The 22,612-nt window shown below is 43.4% G+C and overlaps 1 protein-coding gene across 1 annotated transcript in view; it reads left to right on the top strand.

The window, feature by feature from the left end:
* The first annotated feature begins 346 nt into the window (after positions 1-346).
* The window catches only part of WNK3 (WNK lysine deficient protein kinase 3), a 109,561-nt gene continuing 87,295 nt past the window's right edge, over positions 347-22,612 (top strand). The window contains exon 1 of the mRNA XM_045578305.1: positions 347-710. The gene's annotated coding sequence lies outside the window, so the exon portion shown is untranslated. The remainder of the gene's footprint in view (positions 711-22,612) is intronic.

The raw sequence follows: 22,612 nt of genomic DNA, 5'->3' as shown, positions 1-22,612 counted from the left end.
GAAAAACTGAGAATGCATGGAGGGCGGCTAGCAAGTTGTGCGTGCTTGGGACTTTTTTTGTTCTCAGCAAGCAGCCGTGGAGAGAGGGCTTTTGCACCCACGGGAGGTGTCACGCGTGGCTCCTTACTGAGATCTTCCTCCCGGGAGCCTTTCTCCTCGACGCGCATCCCTGCCTCCCGCCGCGCCGAACGGGGCGGGGGAGGAGCGCGCACCCTCCCGCTGGCCGGGCCGCTCGGCACCTCGCCGCGTTCGGGGCCGCTCGGAGCCGGGGCCGCTCGCTCGGCTTTCTCCGCCCCTCCCCCTGCCCTCTCCTCCCCTCCCGTTCCCGCCCCCTCCGCCCCTCTCCCGGCTCCGACTCAATTCCCCGGCCGGAGTACGCGTGCGCTTGCTCAGCTCTCGGGCGAGCGCGAGCTCGGGCTCGCTCCCCGCGCTCCGAACCCCGCCCGCCCCACACCTACCGGCGGCGGCCGGCCCGGTGGGCTCGCGGGGAGACGCTCGCGCGCGCGCACGCGCACACGCCGCCGAGCGGAGCGCGAGCCGCCGCGGAGGGGAGTAAGTAGCATCGGAGGAGGCGTTAGCAGAGGAGGCGGCGTGTGCGTATGTGTATGCTCTATGGTGCGGCTCGTCGAGGGGCGAGCGGAGGCTTGGAAGGGGACGGAGGAGAAGCGAAAAAAGAGTCCGAGGCTCCATCTCCTAGAAGCTCTGGTCCGGTGAGGGTCCCGGGCCGGGCAGAGCGCCGGGAGAGAGGGAGGAGGCCGGGGGGCGTGTCTGGGATCGGGCTGCGAGATGAATGGGCCGGGGATGAATGGAGGGAGGCAGCGGCGGCCAGGAGTCTGTTCGGAGTAAAGCGCCCTAGCGGGGGGCGCTTTGACCCAGGCGAGGTGATTTCGCCGTCCCCCCCAAGAGGTGCGGGACGAGGCCGGGCTCGGGTCCTCGGGGTTGTCGGGCTCGGCGAACGGGCGGAGAGGAGGATGAAGAGGGGAAAAGTGGGCAAGGGCTGGTCCCGGGTGGAGGTGCGTCTTTTTTGTCTTGTTTGTTTTTGCTGGGGGGTGGCAACTTTGGGAGTTGATGGGAGACGAGGGGACGGGGAAGGTGAGGAGGATACGCGGCGGGGCGGGAGGCGGCTGACAAAGGGGCTGAGCGGTCCTTTAAGTTAGATCGAGGCTCCGGGCAGGGAAGATCGCTCCAGGTATGGGAAGTTGGCTTTCAGCGGGGAACGGGGTGGGGGCAAGCGGATTTCATTTCGAGATTCAGGGGATGCGTGCGGGTCCGGAGGACTGGATCGGGGCGAGGGATACTGCGGGCTCGTTGTGTAAGTGGGTTAGGTTCAAAGAGACTGCGATCTGGTAACTCGGGACCGGGTGGTGCGTTCTGTTGCTGACAGGTTCGGGGTGTGGAGGAGAACGGGCTAAGGGGGTCAGGAGAAAGCGGCGAGCTGGCTTCCCTGCGCCAAGAGCGGTGAAACATTTATGCAGCGGGCTATGGCCGGCAATCCTGCACGTGTGTCTCGGTGCCTTAGGAGTTGATGGACCTTGTTAAAATGAAATTGAACCCTCAAAACAGATGCGCGTGGTATGGCTGGTCCTTACGAGTTACCGTTGGCTGAAGCAGTTATTTGAATAATCGCCCTGAAAACTTGTGAAAATGTTCGGTACAAGAGTGATTGCATCCAGTTTGGGGAGGCATTGTCACCTGCTTTTTCATCCATAGTAAGTGGTAATACCAAGGGAACTTTTGAAGAGGTCTCGGTATATGACACAGAGCAGCAGGTGTCTTTCAGACAGTCTCTATACTCCGGGTTATCCAGTTTAAAAACTGTTTCAACTCAACAGCGCGAAGGAGGAGGTACCTTGCATTCAAGAGTAACTAAAACCGCTCGAGCTGATCTTGAGTGCCACAATCCTTCCTATATGATTTCTCCGGTGTCATTCTGAATTTGCCTGGTTTGCAAAATAGGAACTTGGTGTGTTTTTTTTTTTCTTTTTAATGTGAGTTTCAATGACAGCAGATTACTTGAACATTATGTTCTGGGGATACATTCCTTATCTGGTAAGGATGCCTTGTGATGGTCTCATTCTGTTCTGGGTCAAGATGAATACTTTATGGATTTTTAACTTTCCATGATTACTTTCGACCAACTTGATTGACATGCACCCATTTATCTGGGAAATATTGCGAACTGGAGGACATGCTTTCATTCCACTTCGATGTCGAGGCAATGTTCATAGCCTCTTAGATTAAAAGGAATACTACTTACTTATTAAGTGGCAGCCTGGAAATGGTGCACTCACTCTGGCAGGCCAAGGTAGTGTCCCCATTTTGAGCTGGATGTTCCTGGAGTGGAAGAACATTCCAGTATCGAGGCTGGTAAGAGTAAGCATTGTATATTTGGGGACTGGAATGAGATAAGGCTAGAGTCGGGGTGAAGGAGTCGGAGGTCGGAGTCAGGAGCCCTGGACCCTTAAAGAGAGGGAATGACATAAGCAGATTTGTGGTGGTCCTCTCACCACCTTGGCTTCTGAGCCCCTCCCCCCACCCCCAATTTGGAATGCTCTCTCTCCATTTCCCTTTGAATTTCAGTTCAATAGCTGTTTCTGAAAGTCTCGCCTGCTCCCATCTTTTTTCCTTTCCTCAGCATCCTATACTGTTAGATCCCTTTAGTGGGACCAGCCACCTAGAACATATTTTTTTTTTAAATGTATTTTATTGATTTTTTTTACAGAGAGGAAGGGAGAGAGAGAGAAAGCTAGAAACGTCGATGAGAGAGAAGCATTGACCAGCTGCCTCCTGCACACCCCCCATCGGGGACATGCCCGCAACCATTGTACATGCCCTTGGCAGGAATCGAACCCGGGACCCCTCAGTCCACAGACCGACGCTCTACCACTGAGCCAAACTGGCTTCGGCGTAGTACGTGTTTTTATTACTATACTTCTGCTGGGAGACAAGCAGGAAAGTTTTCCTTCTTATACCTGAGAGAGAAAAGAAAGCTCAGAAAAGATTTGCCCTAGCGAAGTAAGTGGTAGACCCTGGAGTTTTGACTTTTAGACCAATGTTGATCCTCATATCACAAGTCTACATGCATTGATATAATTATTCTGTAGTGTTTTAGGAGTTAAATTTCTGTACTGTGGACCGTGACTTTCTTCTGTAAAGTAGAGGGGTTTCTTTTTTATTAAGATGTCCCATCATTTAGCCAGTCAATGATGAAGGCAATGGTCGCAGTGTGCCAGAATCAGAAGTAAAGAAAATGGTCATAAGGTCCTGGTGGAATAGCTCAGTGGTTAGAGCATCTCCGCCATATGCCAAGGTTGTGGGTTCAATCCCCTGTCAGGGCACATACAAGAATCAGCCAATGAATGCATAAATAAATGGAACAATGAATTGATGCTTCTCTCCCTCTCTCTATAAAAATAAATCAATACTTTAATTAAAAAAAATATATATATATATTTTAAATTTTTTACAGAGAGGAAGGGAGAGGGATAGAGAGTTAAAAACATCTATGAGAGAGAAACATCTATCAGCTGCCTCTTGCACACCCCCTACTGGGGATGTGCCTGCAACCAAGGCACATGCCCTTGACCGAAATCGAACCAGCCAGGGCATTTAAAAAAATATTTTATATATATATATATATATATATATATATATATATATATATATATATATATATATATATATATATATTTTAGAGGAAGGGAGAGGGATAGAGAGTTAGAAACATTGATGAGAGAAACATCGATCAGCTGCCTCCTGCACACACACACCCCCCCCCACTGGGGATGTGCCCTCAACCAACGTACTTGCCCATGACTGGAATCGAACCTGGGACCCTTCAGTCCGCAGACCTACGCTCTATCCACTGAGCCAAACCAGTTAGGATTAGGGCATTTTTAGAGACAGAGGGAAGAAGGGAGAGAGGGAGACAGAGAAAGAAGGGAGGGAGGGAGGGAAAGAAGGAGGGAGGGGAAAAAATAATCGATGTGAAACATCAATCCATTGCCTCCCACGGGGCCTCAACCGGGCATACAACCCAAAGCTTTTTGGTCTGTGGGATAAGCATTCAACCAACCGAGCCGCACTGGCCAGGGCTCCTGAACTTTGGAAGACAGAAATGAAGCAACATTGTTTCCTATGGTTTTGCCTGGTAACTTTTTATTGCGATAAAATGCACATAGTATAAAAGTTACCATTTAGAGCTTACAGTGCCTGGCATGAAGCACCTTCATGATGTTGCATGTGTAGTTGCAAACGTTTTTATCCCTCCAAAAGCAGACCCTGTACCAATAAGCAGTGGCTCCCCGCTGCCCTTTCCCACCAGTCCCTGGCAACTGCTAACATGCTATCTCTATGGGTTTGCCTATTCTGGGTATTTTATATAAAGGAAATCATACAACACATGGCTTTTTTGTGTCTGGCTTCTTTCACTTTGCATGTTTTTGAGAGCGGCATATATCAATACTTCGTTCCTTTTTTATTGTTGAATAATACTGCATTGTATGTGTATACTGCATTTTGCTTATTCATTTGGGGTCTTAACATATTTTGACTTCTTTTGTTTCCAAGTATCTTAATTTTTCGAGTTTTAAGTTGTTATTTGCAAAAAAAAGATCACTAAAATACATAGAGATATGTTGTTCTCTTTTTTTGAAATATGCCATTTTCATTGGATTTTGTATATTTGATTAAAAACTGTTATGTTTATTTGTGAATTTAAATATCATATCTCTATTTTAAAAGTTTTCATTGTTGAAAGTATTACATATGTCCTCCCTTTCCCCTCCATTGATCCCTTCTAGCCTGCCCCCGCCCCAGACTTTCACAGCCCTATTGTCTGTGTCCATGGGCTATGCATATGTGCATACAAGTTCTGTGGTTGATCTCTTCCCACCCACCCACCCTCCTCCACCTTTCTTCTGAGATTCCGAAGTCTGTTCCATGTTTCTCTGTCCCTGGATCTATTTGTTCATCAGTTTATTTTGTTCATTAGATGCCCCATATGAGTAAGGTCATGTGATATTTGTCTTTGACTTATTTCACTTAGCATGATAGTCTCCAAGTCCCTCAAAGCTGTCTCAAAGGGTAAAAGATCCTTCTTTAAAAAAAAAAAAAAAGTATATATATATATATTTTATTGATTTCAGAGAGGAAGGGGGAGAAAGAGAGAGAGAGAAACATCAGTGATAAGATAATTTCTTTTTTTTTAATATATTTTATTGATTTTGTACAAAGAGGAAGGGAGAGAGACAGAGAGCTAGAAACATCGATGAGAGAGAGTCATCGATCAGTTGCCTCTTGCACCCCCCCCACTGGGGATGTGCCCGCAACCAAGGTACATGCCCTTGACCGGAATCGAACCCGGGTCCCTTCAGTCCCCAAGCCGACGCTCTATCCATTGAGCCAAACCGGTCCCAGCATGATAAGAGAGAATCATTGATCAGCTGCCTCCCGCACACCCACCTCCCCCACCCGGGCATATGTTCTTAACTGGAATCAAACTCAGAACCTTTCAGCCTGCAGGCCGACTCTATCCACTGAGCCAAACCAGCCAGGGCAAGATCCTTCTTTTTTACTGCTGCATACTATTCCATCATCTACTGATGGAAAAAAAACTTTAAAAAAATATATTTCATTGAGTTTTTATAGAGAGGAAGAGAGAGGGCTAGAGAGCTAGAAACATTGATGAGAGAGAAACATCGATCAGCTGCCTCCTGAACACGCAATACTGGGGATGTGCCCGCAACCAAGGTACATGCCCTTGACTGGAATCGAACCCAGGACCTTTCAGTCCACAGGCTGATGCTCTATCCAATGAGCCAAACTTGTTTCGGCAGAAAAAAACTATTTTATATTATGAATTGTAGTAACCAGATTAGGAAGTTTTCTGTCAGTTTTTCAGATAGGTTTGAAATTCCTTTCTCTCACTCTTCTCCTTCTGGCACCCCCCACCCCCATTTGAATGATGGTGTACTTGAAGCTGTCCCAGAAATTCTCATTTATAATATCCTCATTTTTTCCCTTTTTATTGAATGTGTTGGGTGATACTGGTTAACAAAATTATGTAGGTTTCAGCCCTAGCCAGTTTGGCTCAGTGGATAGAGCGTCGGCCTGAGGACTGAAGGGTCCCAGGTTCAATTCCGGTCAAGGGCACATGCCTGGGTTGCGGGCTCGATCCCACTAGGGGGCGTGCAGGAGGCAGCCGATCAATGATTCTCTCTCATCACTGATGTTTCCATCTCTCCCTCTTCCTTCTTCTCTGAAATCAATAAAGAAATATATTTTAGAAAATTATGTAAGTTTCAGGTGCACAATTCTACCACATATCATCTGTACACTGTACTGTGTGTTCACTACCCAAGTCAAGTCTCTGTCCATCACCATTTATATTCCCTATACCCTCCGCTCCCACCCACTACTATCCTCATTTTTTAATTTTCCTTTTTGCTGTTCTTATTGGGTGTTTTCTGTTTCCTTATCTTCCTCATCACTAATTTGTCCTCTGCTTCATCTGCTCTACTGTAGATTCCCTGTAATGTATTCTTCATTTCATTATTGTGTCCTTCCTTTCTGACTGGTTCTTTTTTTATGGCTTCTTTTTATCTCCATTTTTATGTTTCCTGTCTCTTTGTTGAAGTTCTCCCTGAGATCATTGACTATCCGTATAACCGGTGTTTTGAACTCTGCATTTGGTAGATTGCTTATCTATTTTGATGAATTCTTTTTCTGGAATTTGGTTCTTTGAGTTCATGTGGGGCATGTTTCTTTGTCTCCTCATTTTGACCGCCTCCCTGCAGAGTTCCTGTGTCTCCTGGTCTTGGCAGAGTGGTCTTACGTAGGAGGCGTCTGGCAGGGCTCAGCGGTGCAGCCTCGCTGGTCACGTGAGCTGGGTGCTCCAGGTGCTTTCACCATGTGGGCTGTATGCACCCTCCTGTTGCAGTTGAGCCTTGATTGGTGTTGGTGCACCAATGGGAGGGGTTTACCCCCAGGCTGATTGGCTATAAGAACTGGTCATGAAGCATATGCTGTGTAGGGATCAACCCCATGAAGCAGGACTGGCTTTAGTGAGACTGGTGCCTGCTGAGTCAGCCCCTTGAGTGTGTCGCTTGTGGAGGTGGTTGGGCTGTGGTTTGGCATGGTCTGAAGCTGTCCACTGTGCGCACCGGGTCCGGGGCCTCCTGGAAGGTGCAGGCTAAGGTCGGCCACCATCTGTGTCCTCCCTAGAGCCACCTGGCATGAGCTCCATAGCCACGTGCAGATGGCTACCACTTGTGCTGGGCTTGTAGTTGCCTGGGAGTGGTGTAGCTGCTAATCAAGGCCGGCTACCCACGAGGGGCTACTTAGCAAGAGGTACCGGGCATGTCAAGCCCAGATACTGCTTGTTTGAGAGATTTTAGGAAAGTCTGAAGCATGAACCAAGACAGGCCATTTATATAGAAAAGCCCCTGGCAGTGGCTTGGGTGGGCCCACGAGTTGGGTGGAGCAGGGTCTGAGGGAACCGCCATTGCAGGGCTAACGGTGTTATCCAGGTTGATAGAGACTCACATATGGCACCCGCCTGCCAGCAAAGGGATAATGGCTTCTGCCAATACTTTTGTCCGGGAGAAAGCTGCTCCTTCAGTCCTCACTGGACAATTCGGTTCTTCCCAGTAAGCTCCTGGCACCTTCCGAGTTACTGTGAGCCCAGGTACATCTTTGGGACAGGCCCCCTTTAAGAGGAATGCCTGGACTCCAACAGCCTCTGTCTCACAGTCAGCGTTAAAGGGACTTCCTGGCACTGGAACCCTGGGCTGGGGGCCTGGTGAGGGCTTGGGACCCCCGGGTCCTTAGAGGGGATCTCCACAGGCAAGTTATCCCTCCCAATTTTTATTTTTAATTGTTTTTCTTTTTAATCCCCGCCTAAGGATATATTTATTGATTTGAGAGATAGAGATAGATAAACATAAATGTGAGCGAGTAACATTGATCAGTTGCCTTTTGTACATGCCCCAACTGTAACCTGCAACATACCGTGTTTCCCCGAAAATAAGACATCCTCTGAAAATAAGACCTACTTACAGGTTTCCTTCTGAGTGAAATATAAGGCATCCCCCCCGCAGACAAGGCCCCTCCCCCCCAGGCTAAATGAGAGATTTGGTCTACTGATTCTGAAAGAAATGGAGTCACAAGAAACTCACCAGGAAATTCAGGAATTGGATTGTTATGATGATGTTCCAGAAGATGATGACATGATTGTCATTGAATAAATGAGTAAATTCTTGATACTGTAGGATTCAGTTTGTCTGGTTTGTGTTGACAACTAGCGTACTACCGTAACGTATACAGGGTAATAAATTTCCTTTATTTTCATTTAACAATAAATGTGTACTGTATTCTTCTTCGTGGAAAAATAAGACATCCCCTGAAAATAAGACCTAGTGCATCTTTGGGAGCAAAAATTAATATAAAACACTGTCTTATTTTTGGGGAAACAGGGTAGGTATGTGCCCTGACCAAGAAGAGAACCTGCAGCCTTTTTGGTGCACAGGACAATGCTCCAACCCACGGAGCAACCCAACCAGGACCTCCCTCCTGATTTTTTTTAAAAAATATATTTTTTATTGATTTTTTACAGGGAGGAAGGGAGAGGGATAGAGAGTTAGAAACATGGATGAGAAACATCGATCAGCTGCCTCTTGCACACCCCCAACTGGGTATGAGCCTGCAACCAAGGTACATGTCCTTGACCGGAATCGAACCTGGGACCCTTGAGTCCACAGGCCGACGCTCTATCCCCTGAGCCAAAGCGGTCAGGGCTCCCTCCTGATTTTTAAATTTCACACATGAGTGTGGGACCAGCCCATTCTGAGTCTCACCCATCTTATAAGTCTCAATGTGGCTTCTTTTTTTAATATGCTTATTTCTAGGACTCAGCTAAACTTCAGGTGGTGCTGAATGATGGCTTAGTAGTTTTCATTGTGATTTTCATGTGGTTGGGGGGCAGGGCGAGGACAGCGGTTACCTACCCTGCCATCTTGACCGGAAGCCTCCTTTTTTGGCTTTTGTGAATGCAGACAGCCCTCGGGTTACATCAGACTCAACGTACATCGTTTCATGGTTATGTCACCATATCCCATTTATTAAAAAAAAAAGTTCCATCATTCCGATATATGTACGTATGTGCTTTATGTTTTTTATTATTTACTTACCACCATTAAAGGTCAGGAATTGGTATCTCTCTTTTAATTTCCTTTTACTGTTTCACTCCATTACTGCTGTACCTGTGCTCCACGTGAGTGATGTAGGTGGACTCTGACTTATGGCAAAAATCGCGTTACGTCGTCATAACGGATCTCTGACATAACCCGAGGACTGCCTGTAATTCTGATATGAATATTTGTCCCAGGTTTGTTTGAAAACCTGCTTTTAACTTTGTTGGGTGTGTAGAATTTCTGGCTCATATTATGTTCTGCACCTAATTCCATGATTAACTTGTTAAAGACCCACAAAACTGTTTTTACATCGCAGATAACAATGTATCAGAGTATCAGAGTTCCAATTTTTCCACACCTTCACCAGCATTTGTTACAGTGTGTGTGTGTGTGTTTTGTGGCCATGCTGGTAGGCGTGAAGTGATACTTTATTGCTGTTTTGATTTGTAATTCTTTCATGACTAACGATGTTGAGCATCTTTGCATGTGCTTGTTGACTATATGAATTTCCGTTTTGGAGAAATGTTTATTTAAGTCATTTTCCCATTTTTATTATAAATCTGATTGCTCATCTCTTTATTGTCATTTAAGGAGTGGTTGCCAAATCTAAGGTTATGAAGACTTACTAATTCCTTTGTGGAGTTTTATCATTTTAGCTCTAACATTTAGTTCTTTGCTCTGTTTTGATTTCATTTTTGTATATGGGGTGTGTAAGGGTCCAGCTCCGTTGTTTTGCAAGTGGGTTAACTTCAAGTTTTTAAACTATAAAATACAGAGTACGCAATACTTACTATATGTAGTGTATTAGTTAAATGAAGCTATTTTGTGATGATATCTAGTCACTCTGAGCAGTTGTGGAGGAGAAAAGCATTTTTTAAGGTCACACCTGGTATTTGAAGTGAGAGACATTCTAAAGCTTTTTATGAGTCAGTGAGACTTTTATGATCAGGAAACTTGAATACAGCAAGCAAGACAATCTTTATGCTAAAGTTACATAAGTGATTTTTAAATAACGAGTATTATTTTTGTTTTCAAATTGTTTGTCAAGGGTAAAGTCCTTGCTTAAAACAAGAGAAAAAGCCCAGCCGGCGTGGCTCATTGGTTGAGTGTCCATCTGTGAACCAGGAAGGAGGTCACGGTTTGATTCCTGGTCAGGGCACATGCCTGGCTTGCAGGCTGGATCCCAGTGTGAGGCTTGTAGGAGGCAGCTGATCAGTGATTCTCTCTCATCATTGATGTTTCTATCTCCCTCTCCCTCTCCCTTCTTTTGGAAACTGTAAAGCAAGGTCTGATCAACTTTTTCCTATAAAGGACCAGGTAGTAAATATTTTAGGCTTTGCGTGCCATGGAGTCTCCGTTGCAAGCACTCAGCGGCTGTTGTAGCAGCCTTGGGCAATATGTAAATGAATGAGTATGGCTATATTCCCATAAAGCTATTTATGAACACTGAAATAATTAGTTTTGAATAACTTTCATGTGTCATAAAATATTCTTTTTCTTTTTCCCAACCATTAAAAGTGTAAAAGTCTTTCTCAGCTCACCTACTGCACAAAAACAGTTAGTTAGGGGAGCTGGCTTTGGCCTGGGCGCCATATGTATTAGTTTGGCTGCCACGTTTTATTTCAAACAAAACAAAACTGGATTCTTAAGTCCTTGTATGATTTTTGATGGGCTAAAGGAGAGAGGAGATGCACACATATGTCCTACCATGTTTCTATGCTCTTAGATTTCCTAAGAATTTGGGTTTCTCTGACTGCTCCTTTCAGAGAAAGTCATGGCTATCACTTTATCTATAGTCCCTACTTCAGTGATCTCATATAGTCTTACTAAAGGCCCACTGCACGAATTCGTGCACTGGGGGGGTCCCTCTGTGTGGCCTGCAGAAATCGGGCCAAAATCCGGGGTGCAATGCCACCTGCAGCTCCCACCTGCCGCACCCACTCATCCGGGCCCCACTGTGCCTGCCCTGGGCTCACACCCATTCAGTCCCAATCAAGAGAGGCAAAGTGCTGCAGCCATGTGCCCTGCGGCTGACAACCTCCCAAGGGGAGTGGTCTGAGGGATCGGGCTGAAACTGGCTCTCCGACATCCCCCAACGGGTCCCGGATTGTGAGAGGGCGCAGGCCAGGCTGAGGGACCCTCTCTGGTGGTCAGTGCACGTCATAGCAACTGGTCAAACAGTTGATTGTCTGCCCCTGGTGGTCAGTGCATATCATAGCGAGTGGTTGAGCATCCTTAGCATATCATTAGCATGTTACACTTTGATTGGTTGTTTGGTTCTGCCATTCGGTCTATTTGCATATTACCCTTTTATTACACAGGGTGGCATAACATACCGTTTCACACCAAATTCACATCTCCTGCCTAAACACCTATCTCATGAACTTCAGCCTTGTTCCTGACATTGGGCCTTTGCAACTGGCTGTTCCTTTAGACATTCTAACATCCTAACCTCATCTTTGCTAAAATGTTGCCTTTTTACTAAAGCCTATTCTGACCATGCTACTTAATGTTGTAATCTGTTTCTTACTCACAAACTGCAAATACTAGATATTTTATATATTCACTAGGGGCCCAGTGCATGAACTCGTACATCTTAAAAGGAACTGGGTTGCAAGGCTGCAGTAGTAGGCACAGGGGCAGCCCCCGCCTGGCCCCTCCCACCTCGGCCTCTGTCCCCTGTCTACCGGCAGCCCTGCTCCTGCCATAGCCACCGCTCCCACGCACTGACCCTGCTCGCACCTGCTGAAGGTGCGGAGCAATTGGGGCCAGTGCCAGCAGCGGGTGCGAGTGGCAGCTCTGGCGCTGGCTGTGGGTGCAAGTGGGGCCATTGCCTGCCGCTGGTGCAAGAGTTGGCTGACAGCCTCAATCTCTCCTCAGGAACAGGGGGAGGTGGAGAAGCCTTGAGGAGCGATTGGGGCACTGGCACTCGCATCTACTGATGGCACCGAGCGATCAGGGCTGGTGCTGGGCACTGGCAGTGTGTGTTAGCAGTGGCTCTGGTGCCAGCAGCAGTGCAAGCGGAGCCAGCGCCGGCAGCAGGTGCAAGCGCTGGGTGGGACCGAGGTGTGCGGGAGCCAAGGGTTTTCAGTAAGCACCAGAGTCTCATCTCGATGACAACTACTGGCACCCCTCTCCCCCCTTGGTCTGGCACCCCTTGCTCACCTGTTCCACCATCCTGCCGTGGCTGATACCTGCCATGTTCTGCACACGCCCCCTGGTGGTCATTTCATGTCACAGTGACCAGTTATTGTTTGGTTGTTCCAGTTCCACTCATTTGGTCTATTTGCATATTAGCCTTTTATTATGTAGGATTATGCTTATTGTTTCTCTTTACTAGTATTTAAGCTCTATGAGGGTAGGGATCTATTTTTTTAAATAATTCTTTATTGTTGAAAGTATTACATAGGTCCCCTTTTCCCCCATTGACCCTTTCCAGCCTGCCCCTGCCCCAAGCCCTCACTGCCCCATTGTCTATGGCCATGAACCATGCATATATGTATACAAGGATGATTACTTCCCACCCCCCCCTTCCCCTCTGAGATTCCACACTCTGTTCCATGCTTCCATGTCTCTGGATCCACTCCAGTCATCAGTTTATTTTGTTACTTAGATTCCGCATGATGAGTGCGATCATGTGATACTCGTCTTTCTCTGACTGGCTTACTTCACTTAGCATGATACTCTCCAGCTCCCTCCATGCCGTCTCAAAGGGTAAGACATCCTTTTTCAATGCTTCATAGTATTCCATTGTGTAAATGTACTACAGCTTTTTTATTTACTCATCTGCTGATGGGCACTTGGGCTGTTTCCAGATCTTGGCTATGGTGAATTGTGCTGCTATGAACATAGGGGGGCATACCTTCTTTCTGATTGGTGTTTCTGATTTCTTAGGATATATCCCTAGAAGTTGGCCACCACATTTTAATGGGTTAAGCAGAATAAGGTGTTAATTAAGGATTTGAGGGAAGGTGATTGGTAAATAGAAATTGTTTAATTTTGATGATGAAAAAAGATAGAGATGATTTCAACCCCTGTTCTAATTTGGATCCAGACATATTTTCACATAAAATGGGCATCTTTAATTGAAGAATTGACCTTGCCAAATCAAAGCTGGAGGATGGGAGTGAGGAAGAAGATGGTTTTAGTGTTGTAAACTGCCAAGGACTGTGATGGGGTTGTGCAGTATATGTACCTATGAACGTCAGGGTTGTGTCCAGTGTGTGCATTTGGCTCCAATTGATGCATGGTCTCCTGTTAGGAGTAGTTAAGATTGGACTGGGAGTCAAATGCCTGGGTTGAATTCTGGTCCTGGTTTTTACTAGCTGTGTAATTTAGTTAACTTAATTTTTTGAGCTTAGTTTCCTCATTTGTAAAATGAGAATAAAAATATTTACCTCAAGATTCTTGTGATTATTATATGAGAAAATGCCTGCAGTGCTGGGCACAAAGCATTCACTACATGTTAACTGATGGTATTCATTTGAATATATTTGTACATAATTATTAGTTTTGTCTTTCCTTTAGATATTGTAAGAAATTATAATATCCGTAACTGGTTCTCTTGTACAGGTTGTTGATGGATAGTTCCATTTTAAAGGGTTAAAGATAATATGGAAGTAGATTAAAACCTTAAGATTCCTCTTTACCCAATGTCCTGCCCTCTCAGCGGGTAACTGTTAAGAATTGACTGTGAGCCAAAACGGGTTTGGCTCAGTGGATAGAGCGTTGGCCTGCGGACCAAAGGGTCCCAGGTTCGATTCTGGTCAAGGTTGGTTGCGGGCCCATCCCCAGTGGGGGGTGTGCAGGAGGCCGCTGATCGATGACTCTCTCTGATCGATGTTTCTAGCTCTCTATCTCTCTCCCTTCCTCTCTCTAAAAAATCAATAAAATATATTTAAAAAAAAAAAAAGAATTGACTGTGAAATTGTGCAGTCTTTTTTCTCTCTCTCTCTGTGTGTGTGTGTGTGTGTGTGTGTGTGTATATATATATATATATATATATATATATATATATATGTTAATATGTATATGGCCACTTCATTCTTTTTAATGGATACACAGTATTTCATACTACATGCTTTTTGGTAAATAGAAATTGATTAAAATCATCTCTTTTTTCATCATCAAAATTAAACAATTTCTATTTACCAATCAGTTTTAGAGTAGTGGTCTGCAATCTGCGGCTCTCGAGCCACATGCGGCTCTTTGGCCCCTTGAGTGTGGCCCTTCCTCAAAATACCACGGCCTGGGTGAGTCTGTTTTGAAGAAGTGGCATTAGAAGAAGTTGAAGTTTAAAAAATTTGGCTCTCCAAAGAAATTTCAGTCGTTGTACTGTTGATATTTGGCTCTGTTGACTAATGAGTTTGCCGACCACTGGTTTAGAGCATATCCTGTCAGACATATAGAAATAAAAAGTTTTGGGGGGATTTTTACATAGATATGTATAGATGTAATGTATACATAGTACTAAAACTTGTTTTTCTCAGTACATATATGTAGATTTTTATATATTAGTATATATCCATCTCTCATTTTTAAACAGATACATTTTATTACATAGTACAGATATACCTCTGTTCATTTCACTATTCTCTTAAAGATAGATATTTAAGGTGTTTTTCTTTAATTCTTTATTGTTGAAAGTGTTACATATATCTTCTTATTTAAGGATTTTTTCAGAATTTTTTCAATTTCAAACCATGCTTCATTTAAAAAAATCCGTGTACATATATATTTGTACATATATAGGGATATTTCTCAGGTAAATACTAAGAAGTGGAATTGCTGGGTGACAAGTTTGCGCTAAACACTTGGAATTGGAATTGCTATATGAAAAGGCTATTCCAGTTTACCTGCTAACAGTGCGGGATTTCTCGCATACTTCCCAAAACATGGTATTAGCATATCTTCTTATTCTGCTCATCTGATGGACAAGAATGACATTGAATTTTTTGAATTTACCTCTCTCTGCTTGCTAATTAGTTTGAGCCATCTTTCTACCATCCATGTATTGGTCATTTGTATTTCTTCTTCCTGATTTTTTTTGTTCTTTATATATTCCGGATATTGATGCTTTGCTATACCTGTGGCAAATGCTGGTTCCCAGTCTGTTGCTTATTTTTTAACCTTGCTCATGGTCAAATGGCAAAATGTGTTAGCTTTTTCGTTAATGATCTCTGCATTTTGTCTTTTTCAGAAGGTCTTTCTTCGGGTTAGAAATATATTGTCATATTTTCTTTAATAATTGTAGTTTTGCTGTTTATGTTGAGCTTTTGAATCTACCTGGAATTTCTTTTTGTGACTGAGTTTTAAGTAGGGCTTTGACCCCTTTACCCCAAAGTGGGTAGCCAGTTATTCTGATACCATTAGAAATGCCATCTTTATCATGGACTACATCCCCATATATTGTGTCTGTTTCTGTACTCATTCTTTTTTTAATTAAAAAATTAATTTTTTTTATTGATTTCAGAGAGGGAGAGAGATATCGAAACATCAATGATGAGAGAGAATCATCGATCAGCTGCCTCCTGCACACTCCCTACTGGGGATGTGCCCACAACCAAAGTACATGCCCTTGACCGGAATCGAACCTGAGACCCTTCAGTCCACAGGCCGATGCTCTATCCACTGAGCTAAACCAGCGAGGGCTGATTCTTTTGTTTTATTCTTCATTGGAGGATATAGTCATTGACCCTAGAGAGAAGGGAAGGAGTTGGGGAGGGGGTGAGAGAGAGAAACATAGATGTGAGAGACAACATCAATTGGTTGCCTTCCAAATGTACCCTGACTGAAGATCAAACCCACAACCTTTTGGTGTATGGGACAACGCTCTAACCAATAGCATCAGGACTCTGTACTGATTTTTCTACTCTATTAGTCCATTTGTCTGTTTCTGTCTGAAACTACACTGTAATTTACCAGGTGTACTGGTTAATAACGCAGATTTTTGTAATCGAAGTAAACTCGATAATTTCCAGAGAAACACCAAAAGTGCTTTATTCAAAGTAATGACCATCGCTAGCTACACATTTTCCCATCTTTCAGGTAATTTGTGGATATCGTCCCAATAGAATAGAACTTTTCTTGTTTTGAGGCAAACCATTTAGAGGCTGCGATTTTCCACTTCTTTGTTTTGAAGAGCTGCTCAGAAAGTGCGTGTGACATCGATCGGAACAAGTGGTCATCTGAAGGAGCAAGGGCTGGTGAATACTGCGGGTGGATTAATACTTCCCAGGCGAGCCGAGACTGGTTTGGCTCAATGGATAGGCTTGGAGACTGAAGGGTCCTGGGTTTGATTCCGGTCAATGGCATGTACCTTGGTTGCGGGCATATCCCCAGTAGGGGGTGTGCAAGAGGCAGCTGATCGATGACTCTCATTGATGTTTCTAACTCTCTATCCCTCTCCCTCTCTGTACAAAATCAATAAAATATATTTAAAAAAATACTTCACAGGCAAGATCTTTTAACTTGTCTTTAACTGGTTTTGAAGTGTGTGATGGTGCAATATTAACCCGTACACCTAGTACTATAGCTGCATGTAGTATTTGGTAAGGCAAGTTCTCATTGTTTTCTTTTTCAAGATTTTCTTGTATTCTTTTAGAATCCGCTTTTCAATTTTGGACAAAAAATATCTTTGAGATTTTGATTGGGTTTGCATTGAACTTGGAATAATCTGGCGGGGGATATGAAGATGCTGATATTGAATCTTTTGACAAAGGAAAAGGGTTTTTCATGTACTTCAGTAAAATTGTACAGCTTTCTTTATATGTGTTGCATACTTCTTCCTGAGTTTATTCCCAGATGAATATTTTATAGCTTTGCAGCTCTTATGAACAGGATAGTTTTTTTTGTTTGTTTTGTTTTTTATTTATTTTTTTAAATGTATTTTATTGATTTCTTACAGAGAGGAAGGGAGAGAGTTAGAGAGCTAGAAACATCGATGAGAGAGAAACATCGACCAGCTGCCTCTTGCACACCCCCTACCGGGGATGTGCCCGCAACTGATGTACATGCCCTTGACCGGAATCAAACCTGGGACCTTTCAGTCTGCAGACCGACGCTCTACCACTGAGCCAAACCGACCTCGGCTTGTTTTTTTTTTAATAGCTCTTTTGCCCTAGCTGGTTTGGCTCAGTGGATAGAGCTTTGACTTGCGGACTGAAGAGTCCCAGGTTCAATTCCCCTCAAGGGCACATGCCTGGTTGCTGGCTCCAACCCCAGTGGGGGGCATGCAGGAGGCAGCCAATCAATGATTCTCTCTCACCATGGCTGTTTCTCTCTCTCTCCTTCTCCCTTCCTCTCTGAAGTCAATAAAAAGTATATTTTAATAAATAAGTAAATATATTTTAAAAAATCAACTGACTTGCCTTCCTTCCAGGGTACCCAGCTCTTCCTGCCCCACTTGAGGGGTTGCCTACCCCCGTGCTCTAGCCCTCACCTTAGTATAGTTTTCTTTTAAATTCCACGTAATTGATTATTGCTGATGTCTAGCAAAGCTGTTGCTTTGTTTGTTGATATTGTCTTTGGTTTTTCTGCTGAGCTCGGCTGTTTAGTTCTTATTATAGTTTTGTGGTTATTTTGCTTGGATTTTCTAGATAGATAATCATGTAGTCCTGAGTTTTGTCTCCGACTTTCCAATATTTGTAGGACTTGTTTTATTTCCTTAAAGTGGCAGCAGTGATAATAGGAATTCCTGCCTTATTCCTGACTTTAATTATTGTTTATGTGAAAGATGTTTAAGCTCACTCATAAGATAAATGCTAATTGAAACCATCCAGAGATTCCTTTATTAAATCTATCAGAGCGTTAAAAATCAAAACATTTGATCACACCCTTGTTATTGTGAAGGATGTGGGGTAAAAGATACTCTCACACATTGCAGGTGGGAGTTAAAATTGGTTCAGTGCCCGTGGAAGGCAGTTCGGCAGCATTATATAAAGATGCATTTGTATTATGTGTACTCTTCTGGATATATTAGGATGTTTCGATACAAGCTAAATATTCAAATTTCTTTTGATCCAGCAATCCCATTTCAGCGAATTTACATATATGTGTACACACATAGGCAAAATGAAATACGCAGTGTTATCTGACATAGCAAATCACTGAATACATCTATATAGTTAGTAAAAATAAGAATGAGGGACAGTTATGTATGGACAGGGAAAAACATACCCTAAAATATTGTGACTATAGCCTGGTAGCTCAGTTGATGAGAGCATCGTCCCTATATGCCAGGTTTGCATGTTCCATCCCCGATCAGGGCACACACAAAAATCAACCAATGAAGGCATACATAAGTGGGATAGCAAATCTTTTTCCCTTTCTCTCTCTCAAATAAATCAATAAAAATATTGTGACTATAAAAAATTTAATACATACTATGCTACTTTTTGTATAGAAAGGGGAGAGAGAACATGTATTTATATTCACTTATTTTTTCCTAAAGAAACTCTGGAGGGCTATAAGAATTGAGTAAGTGGTTACATGTTGGAGTGGGGGGAATTAAATGGCAAACAGGGTTAGGAGTGTCCATATATAACTCCCTCTTTCTTTCATTTTTGGATCTTCTATATATTTAAGCTTTTTTTCTTTTTATTGATTTTAGAGAGGGGAAGGGAGAGAAAGAGAGGTCGAGGGAAACATCAATGTGAAACATCAATTCTTTGCCTCCCACACGCACCCTGACTGTGGATAGCACTTGCGACCTGGATATGTGCCTGACTGGGAATTGAACCATGACCTCCTGGTTCATAGGTGAATGCTCAGCCACTGAGCCATGCTGACTGGGCTCAGGCCTGATTTTAAAAAATATATATATTTTTATTGATTGTTTACAGAGAGGAGGGAGAGGGATAGAGAGTTAGAAACATCGATGAGAGAGAAACATCATCAGCTGCCTCCTGCACATCTACTGGGGATGTGCCTGCAACCAAGGTACATGCCCTTGACCGGAATCGAACCTGGGACCTTTGAGTCCGCAGACCGACGCTGTTATCCACTGAGCCAAACTGGTTTCGGCTCAGGCCTGATTTTTGTAGACTATTTCACCGAGCTGTGTTTCTGCATTGCTGAATGTAGAAGAGATATTACTGTGGTCACTGAAGTATACCCCAGTAGCAATGCAACTGCAAAGCTTTAAAAGAATGCATTATATACTTTTTGGCCTTATTAAAAATAAATGCAATGTCCTGAAAATAATTTACTGTTTGGAGTATTGTTGAATAGTGCTTTAATATAGGGCTGCCACTAGGGGTTATTAAGAGATAGAGAATAAAGACTTCCATTTATTGATTATTATATTATGCCAGGCACCATGCTAAATAGCTTATATGTGTTTGTGTATCAGTCCTGTGAGATTTCACAAATGAAATCAGGGTTGAATGAGGTTAAGTAATTTGCCTCAGATCTCCTCTGCGAAGTGAGAGGCAGAGCCAATATTTGATTCCAGGTTTCTCGCACCCCAAAAACCTGTGTTCTGAAACTGTTTTCTGTTCCAGAAAGCTAGTGGATCCACAGTGAAAAGGCCCCAGATACACTCTGCGTAGTGAAGTTCTTGGCCTAGTTAATTTTTTTTCTTGTTCATTGTTTACCCTAAGGCTACCAGCTATTACATTTTATTGTTGTCAGTAGTTTCCCTTCAGAACAGCAATTCTCAACCCAGGAGGCCAGGCTAAGATAAAGAGAGTGGACAGAAGGGGGGTGGGTAGAGAGTATGGTTTTAGAAAGGCATATTTGATATTATGATTTTAGTAAAAATACTTTAGGATCATAAACAGGGATATCATATTTTATTGAGATATAATTTACATACCATAAAATTCACCAACATAAATGTCCATGATTTTTTAGCAAATTTATAGAGTTGTATATTCTTTTTAAAAAATATATATTTTATTGATTTTTCTTACAGAGAGGAAAGGAGAGAGATAGAGAGCTAGAAACGTCGATGAGAGAAACATCGACCAGCTGTCTCTTGCACACCCCCTACCGGGGATGTGCCCGCAACCAATGTACATGCCCTTGACCGGAATCGAACCTGGGACCCTTCAGTCCGCAGGCAGACGCTCTGTCCACTGAGCCAACTGGTTAGGGCAATAGAGTTGTATATTCTTCTTCTTTTTTTTTTTTTTAATATATTTTATTGATTTTGTACAGAGAGGAAGGGAGAGAGATAGAGAGTTAGAAACATCGATGAGAGAGAGTCATCGACCAGCTGCCTCTTGCACACCCCCTACTGGGGATATGCCCGCAACCACGGTACATGCCCTTGACCGGAATCGAACCCGGGACCCTTCAGTCCCCAAGCCGACGCTCTATCCATTGAGCCAAACCGGTTTCGGCTATATTCTTGATTACAATCTAATTTTAGAACATTTCCATCACCCCAGAAGATCCCCTGTACTGGTTTGCTGTCAGTGTTATTCCTGTGTCCCAGCCCCCGCCTCCAGGCAACAACCAATCTATTTTCTGCCTCTAGATTGGCATATGCTAAACATTTCATATAAAGGAACTCTACCGTGTCAGGCCTCTTCCTCTGGCTTCTTCCTCTTAGCATAATGTTCTCAAGGTTCATCCTTGTAGCGGGTTATTATACCTCATTCCCTTTTATTGTGTGAATAGTGTTCTATTTCCATTGCATGGATATAACGCATTTTGGTTAGCCATCAATTAATAGGCATTTGGATCGTTTCCACTTTTTGGCTATTGTGAACAGAGCCGCTGTGAACACTTGTGTACAAGTTTCTGTGTGGACATGTGTTTTCATTTCCCTTGGGTAGATGGTATCATATGGTAACTCTATGTTGCCTTGTTGAATAACTGCCAGATTATGTTCCGAAACAGCTGCAATGCTTTACATTCCCCCCAGCAATGCATGCGGGGCCATTTTCTCTCCATCCTCACCAACTTGTTGCTGTTCATCTTTTTATTGTAGCCAACCTCGTGGGTACAAAGTAGTCTTTCATTTTAGTTTTTGATTTGTGTTTACCTAATGAGCAATTATGTGGAACATTTTTTTTCATGTGTTTATTGGCCATTTGTATATCTTACTTTAGAAAATTTCTATTCAGATCTTCAACCCATTGGATTATTTATCTTTTCATTATTGACCTGTAAGAATTTTTTGTATGTTCTGAATACTAGTCTCTTATCAGAAAAATGATTTGCACATATTTTCTCCAAGGCTTTTGTGTTTCACTTCCATCTTTTATTTTTTTAATATGTCTTTATTGATTTCAGAGAGAGCAAGGGAGAGAGAGAGAGAGAGAAACATCAAAGATGAGGGAGAATCATCGATTGTCTGCCTTCTGCATGCCCCCTGCTGGGGATTGAGCCCATAACCTGGGCATGTGCCCTGACTGGGAATTGAACCCGGCAACCTCTGATGCATGGGACAATGCTCAACCAACTAAGCCATACCAGTCCGGCTCTTATCACTTTTAACTTAATGTATTTTGGGGCTTTGTTGTTAGATGTATTAATATATAATTTTACTAGAGGCCAGGTACACAAAATTCGTGCATGGGGGGGGGGTGTCCCTCAGCCCAGCCTGCACCCTCTCCAATCTGGGACTCCTTGAGTGATGTCCGACTGTCTGTTTAGGTCTGGTCCCTCCCAACTGCCCTCCCCTGCTGGCCAACTTGTGGTGGCCATCTTGTGTCCACATGGGGGCAGGATCTTTGAACACATGGGAGCAGCCATCTTGTGTGTTGGAGTAATGGTCAATTTGTATTTCACTCTTTTATTAGGATTATTCTAATGAATTAATCTTTTCATACTTATAAAATATCCCTCTTTGTCTCTAAAACATTTTTCGTCTTAAGATGTTTTGTTTTGTTTTTAAAGACTGAGGGAACACTCCTTTCCTCATCCCTCTTATTTTCTGCTGCTTATCCCATGGTTTGGAAAACCAGGTGACCAAACATGTTAAAATTATACTAGAGCAGGACAACTTGCCCCTCTATTTTTATATTAGGGTTCCAAGTAAGATTTCACTTTTTAAAAAGAATTTCTGCAGTTATTTAAGTTCTCTTATTTTACCTATGTTTTATCTTTTAAGAAGTCCTTTTGGCTTATGGATCTCTGTTCTTGAGGTTTCTGGATAATTGACCTTTAGCTAAGTGAAGTGAGTAATATTTTTAAGAATATCTCACCTAAAATGTTAACATTTGGGAAATTTAAGTGAAGGGTATATTGGATTCTTTGTGTACCTTTTTCCAAGTCCAAATTGTGTCAAAATAAGTTAAAGAAAAAAATCTTCACCTAAGTGAGGTGTTACTAGTTACCCTTTCTTACTTACAGGTAATACTAGTCTCGTTCATTGACTTTCGAAATACATTGATTTGGCAATGTAACCTCATAAAGCGGTTCATGAGTCCTTAGGTTGCAGTCATGCACCATTTAACAACAGGGATAGG

Source organism: Pipistrellus kuhlii, unplaced genomic scaffold, assembly GCF_014108245.1.
Source record: "Pipistrellus kuhlii isolate mPipKuh1 unplaced genomic scaffold, mPipKuh1.p scaffold_m20_p_95, whole genome shotgun sequence".
NCBI classification, from domain to species: domain Eukaryota; kingdom Metazoa; phylum Chordata; class Mammalia; order Chiroptera; family Vespertilionidae; genus Pipistrellus; species Pipistrellus kuhlii.
Note: the sequence above shows the minus strand (reverse complement) of the source record. Positions and strands in the feature narration are given on the sequence as shown.